Source organism: Miscanthus floridulus, unplaced genomic scaffold, assembly GCF_019320115.1.
Source record: "Miscanthus floridulus cultivar M001 unplaced genomic scaffold, ASM1932011v1 fs_767_2_3, whole genome shotgun sequence".
In the NCBI taxonomy this organism is placed as follows: domain Eukaryota; kingdom Viridiplantae; phylum Streptophyta; class Magnoliopsida; order Poales; family Poaceae; genus Miscanthus; species Miscanthus floridulus.
Genome location: NW_027097239.1, coordinates 128,397 through 134,034, shown reverse-complemented (window position 1 = coordinate 134,034; position 5,638 = coordinate 128,397).

Here is a 5,638-nt window from a genome sequence, read left to right as displayed (position 1 = left end):
AATATGTGCCAAAGTCCAAATTGTAGATAATCTCTCCCGAATATCTATTTTGAAAATGATTCTCACATTCATGAGATGTCATCTTTCAAGTGGTATTTTTTATTCTAAAATCAATGTGCATGATTTCTACAAAGAATTCTACTTTTGTGTGCACATATTTAGGGGGAGTATGTCTACAACTTGGATGCTTTGAGACTAACACTTTTTCAAATGGTATCAAAAAATTTTTATCACATGTGTAGTAGTCTTATTGTAAGGAAATTGGAGTCCCCGGAGTTAAGCATCATTCTTCAATTGGCATCATCATGCTGATTTCATTTCATATCTATATGCTTTCTCCATGCATTATATAGATTAAACTCTCTTGTGCAATAAATTGCTATTTATGCATATGCTTTGCGTTCTACCATATGTATGCATACATTTAGGGGGAGCTTAGTCTATATAATGTGAGAGTCAAATTTTGTGATCTATTTCATTCTATACACAAAGGATCATGAAATTTGACCCTCCCTTGTGCTACTAATGTCTTCCTTTTCGGTGTTGATGCCAAAGGAGGAGAATTTGAAGGACCAAAGGCAAGCATCAAGTTGATGTCTACAAATGGTAATGGTCCAAGAAAGGGAGGTGTTGAGACCATTTTTTGCACGTGTCAAAATGATCAGAGTGGGCTAATCGGCAGGAGGAAAGTTACTGTAGTTTTTTGCACGTGTCAAAATGATCAGAGTGGGCTAATCAGCAGGAGGAAAGTTACTGTATACGCTAACAGTCGATGAAAATCAGCTGGTAAAGATGGTTGTGATGAATGGTGGTGATCGATAGAAAGGTTGATTTAGACTCGGGCGTTGCCGATAAGGTTGGAGATGTTATTGTCGATGCCGATGAAGGAAGGCTTGAAAACTACTGCCAATGAAATAGGAAGTATGCCGATGGAAAGGAGGTCGGTGAGAATTCCATCGTAATTGAGGCGGACAGAGAAATACATAGGAGTTGATTTCCTTTTCTATATTTGTTAGAGTATGATTCATGTAAGAGTCACGTGTTTCCTTAGATATGGACTTGGTGTCCTAGTCGTATTTGGTTATGTCTCTTTAGATCAGGGTATAAATATAGATTGAGGGGCAATGTAATATAAATGAATCAATATCAAAACCAATTTTTACTCCTATTTTGCATCTACTTACTTTTCGGCGACTTCGTCAATTTGCATATTTTTCCTTTTTACGAGTTCTCATTGATTCGGCGAGTTGCATCGCTTCAGTGCGACCTTCGGTGATTCTCGAGTTCCGCATGAGTACCTCTTGGCCAGTGACTTCTGGGCAGTATCGCTGTTGTCAGGACCAAAGTGCTCGTATCTTCATCCTTGTCGATTAATAGGTCAAATCGACTGGCATGCTTTGGATATCGATTCAGGGTATTAGCCATTTGTGTTTACAGATCCACTTTTGCATCAACACATCTTTTGGCACGCTCGGTGGGATAAATCAATCCGATCAATATGTTCAATCCCGAGATCGATTCAGGGAACATTATCGTGGTATCAGAAGAAGATCTTAAGGAAGAGCAGAGGCAGGCTATGGAAAAGGCTATAGAAGAATACAAGCAGCTTTGTCTGAAATCATTTAGCCTGAACAAGAGTGGACAAGTCATCTAGAAGCAAGATTTGCCATTGCCTTGGTAGGTTACCTTTGACTCCAATCCTGGTAAACTTCAAGAGATGGTTAATTCTGCTAGTAAATCATGCTTTGATTAATCATTCCAATGTGCTTGTCCAATACTGTTCATAATGCTGTGGTTCGAACTCTCAAAGAAGGACAAGTGTCACCGCATTACGTTGGGCCTGCCTATCACCAACCAGAGCCTAGCATCTGTCAATACTCCATCGGCTCCCTCGGCCAGTTGTGGGTACAGAAGTTACTTCTCCTCTAGTATCAGTCAGGCTTACCTAATATTCAATCTACACTGATACGATCAGATCCGGTACTACCAGGAGGACGAGTTCAGCTTAATACAGATCTATCGGCATCAGCTATGTCAGGCCCAGTGTCTCAGAATAGCCTAGATTCCTGCTAATAGGTGGGGATATGGTATGCCTCCGGAGTCATCTGCTTTCAATCCTAGGTTACCTCAAGTGTTTGATGCAGTAAGGAAAAGCTCCTATACCATCGGACTGTTTCGCCGATGGCTCAAGTGCCTCAATATGCCACAGCAACTACTGTGCAACCAACTCCAGGAGGTTTCCAGATGCCTTTGGTTCAAACACCCAATTCAAGTCCATCAGCAAGCTTACTGCTGATGCTAGCAGAAAGCCCCTGCTATAAGTCAAACTGGGGTTCAGTTCATGCCTCAAGCTGGTTATAATTATCCAACAATGTCAGCAAATTACCAGTCCATCGGTAAGTTTTGTACCGATGAGTTCTAATAATGGTTGGTCAGGACAGTTACCTGTTCAACATATAGTTCAGCAAAATCAGCAGGTTGCAGGGATTCAACAAGGTCATATGCAAGCTGGTTTCCAGAATCAAGCATCGGCAGCTCAGCCGATGAATCCTTTCCAACAGGTTAATGGACCACAAGTAATGGCAAATATGCCGATTGCTGAAGATCGTGGGCCACAAAGATATGTGGAGGGATATCAGTAGGCACCTCCTGTAGAAATTTAGCCAATTCGTCAGCAGGAGGCTGATGCTTTTTGGGCCGATAAGATAGCAGAAATTATGAAGGATCAGTTTGGGATAAAGCCCAAGGTCAATACTTATTCTTATCGGGCTCCATATCCTCCTGCATATGATTTAATTTCCTTTCCCAAATCGGTACAAGGTACCAGATTTCACTAAATTCTCTGGGCAAAATGATATATCAATAATGGAACACGTCAATCACTTCATTATTCAATGTGGAGAGGCAGCTAGCAGAGATGAATTAAGAGTTCAATTATTTTCATCATCTTTGTCTGGATCGGCATTTACATGGTTCATTTCATTACCACCAAATTCTATTATTACTTGGGTTGATCTAGAAAAACAATTTCATAAGTATTTCTTTGCTGGAATCCATGAAAAGAAGCTTACCTAATTTAGTAAAATTGAGACAGCGTAATGATGAATCGGTAGAAAGCTTTGTGCAAAGGCTATGAGATGTAAAAAATAAGTGCTACAGCCTGGTGCTGGATGATCGGCAGCTTGCCGATCTAGGCTTTCCAAGGGTTATTGCCACATCTTAAAGACAGATATGCTTCTCAGGAGTTTGAAAGCCTCAGTCATCTTGTGCAAAGGATCTCTGATCAAGATACTAGGGTTTTTGAACCTAAAAAGAATTGGAGTAAAAAAGTATCATTTGTTGAAGAAGTAGGAGATTCTGATTCTGAATGAAGAACCAGTTATCGACTTAGCTGAGTGGGTTAAGAATAAAAAGCCGATATCTTATCTCTTTGGCCAGAAAGAGCCAGAAAAGTTACCTTTGATATCACCAAGGCCGACAAGATATTTGATCTTCTGCTTCAAGAGGGCCAAATTAAGCTGTCACCTAATCATGTGATCCCATCGGCAGAAGAGTTGAAGAAGATCTTGTACTGCAAATGGCACAATGCAACTTCACATAGTACAAATGAGTGCAAGGTGTTCAGGCAACAGTTACAATCGGCTATTGAATCTGGGAGAATTAAGTTTGGTACTTCCAAGGCCCAGAAGCTGATGAAAATTGATCAACACCCTTTTCCAGCAAATATGTTGGAGGCCAAAGGGAAGACTAAGGTATTGACGTCAGAGGCTACTGAGAAAAATGCATCAGTGGATCCCCAACATCGGATAACTACCGATGATGCAAAAAGTAAGGGTTTGCTGGGAGAAAGCAGTAGTTCCAAAAACCCTCCTCGACCTGGCATTGTGATTACCCATCGAAGGCAGCAGGAGGGTTGGCGTCAGCGTAAGGATCGATATCGACAACAACAAGAAGAGAGACATCGGGAAGAATGGTATCGGCATAAAGATCATTGGAGGTGCCCGTTTTTCATCCATTGCTGGGAAGAAGGTATTAAATTACCAACTGTTGAAAATTGCCCTGAGTGCAATGGTTATTATGGGGTCAATTGGTCAGAAAGGAGATTTCAACCTGGCAATCAGGGTTTATTTATCAATGAGCCGATCAAAGGCAGAGCATCAGTGCATGATCGGCTGGGGGCAGACTTAGTGTACATGAAAGGCTTGGAAAACGCGCTGGATATTTTCCAAGGAATCAAGAGGAGCTTGAGGAGATGGCAAACGCAAGAGTTCCTGATGAAGAAATATTCTACAGGGACCCTAATATATGCCATGTAGAATCAACTAGGACCTGTTATCAGCCGGTTTGGAAAACCAAGTTTCCTCGATGGTGCCCGGAGGGTCTGACAAAGACACAGAAAAGGAGGATGCAACGTGAGCATCAGGAGGATTTATACCGAGAGGAAAATTCCTCTAATGAGAGGTCCGGTCATCAACAGTGGTAGGTAAAACACAAAAATAAGGGTCCATCAGCATATGTTAATATGGTATTCATGTTGCCGATGGAGTTTTTGGCACTATCTGATAATGAGGAAGAAGTTGTTCTCTCTGATCAAGTAGCTCAGTTGACACTAGATCCAATGATGGCTGTTTTTGAGAAACCTACCGATGACTGAGAGACAGCATCTTAAGGCTTTGTTTGTGAAAGGCTAGAGTTGATGGGCAGCCTGTATCTAAGATACTTATCGACGGAGGGGCTGCGATTAATATTATGCCTTATGTGATGTATCGAAAACTTGGTAAGGGAGATCAAGACTTGACCAAAACTGATATGATGCTGAAGGATTTTGAAGGCAATGTGTCACTGGCTAAAGGGGCAGTATGCGTTGAATTGACCATCGACAGCAAAACCTTGCCGACTGACGTTCTTTGTTATTAATGGCAAGGGTGCATATAATCTGCTTCTAGGGAGGGATTGGATTCATGCTAATTGTTGTGTTCCTTCTACAATGCATCAATGCCTCGTACAGTGGATTGGGGATAAGATTGAGTTTGTCCCTGGTGATTCTTCTTATATCATCAGCATCGACAGAATCAGATACTTATGAGCGAACTAAATGCATATCAGGAGAAGTTTGGGAAAAAGAGTTCCTTAGAGTTGCTGATTATGAAATTCCACCAATCCAAGCAGTCGGTTCTGAAGAAGAGTTTTAATGGATAGGTTTGCCGAATGATGGAAAATTAGGTCAAGGGTTCACATCGGCAGATGATTTAGTAGAAGTAGATATTGGTGATGGCGATAGGCCAAGACCTACTTTTATTAGTGCTAAGTTAGATTCCAAGTGTAAGCAGCAAATAACTGATTTGTTAAAAGAGTATAAAGATTGTTTTGCTTGGGATTATACTAAGATGCCTGGATTAGACCGATCGATAGTTGAACATCGGTTACCTATCAAATCTGGATTTTCGGCCACATCAGCAACCAGCGCACCGATGCAACCCTAATATACTTCCTGACATTAAGGCCGAAATAACTAAATTAATTGAGGCAAAGTTTATTTGGTAGTGTCGATATGCAGAGTGGATCTCTAATGTGGTTCCTATTTATAAGAAAAATAGGAAAACTTCGTGTTTGTATTGATTTCAGGAATCTCAACAAA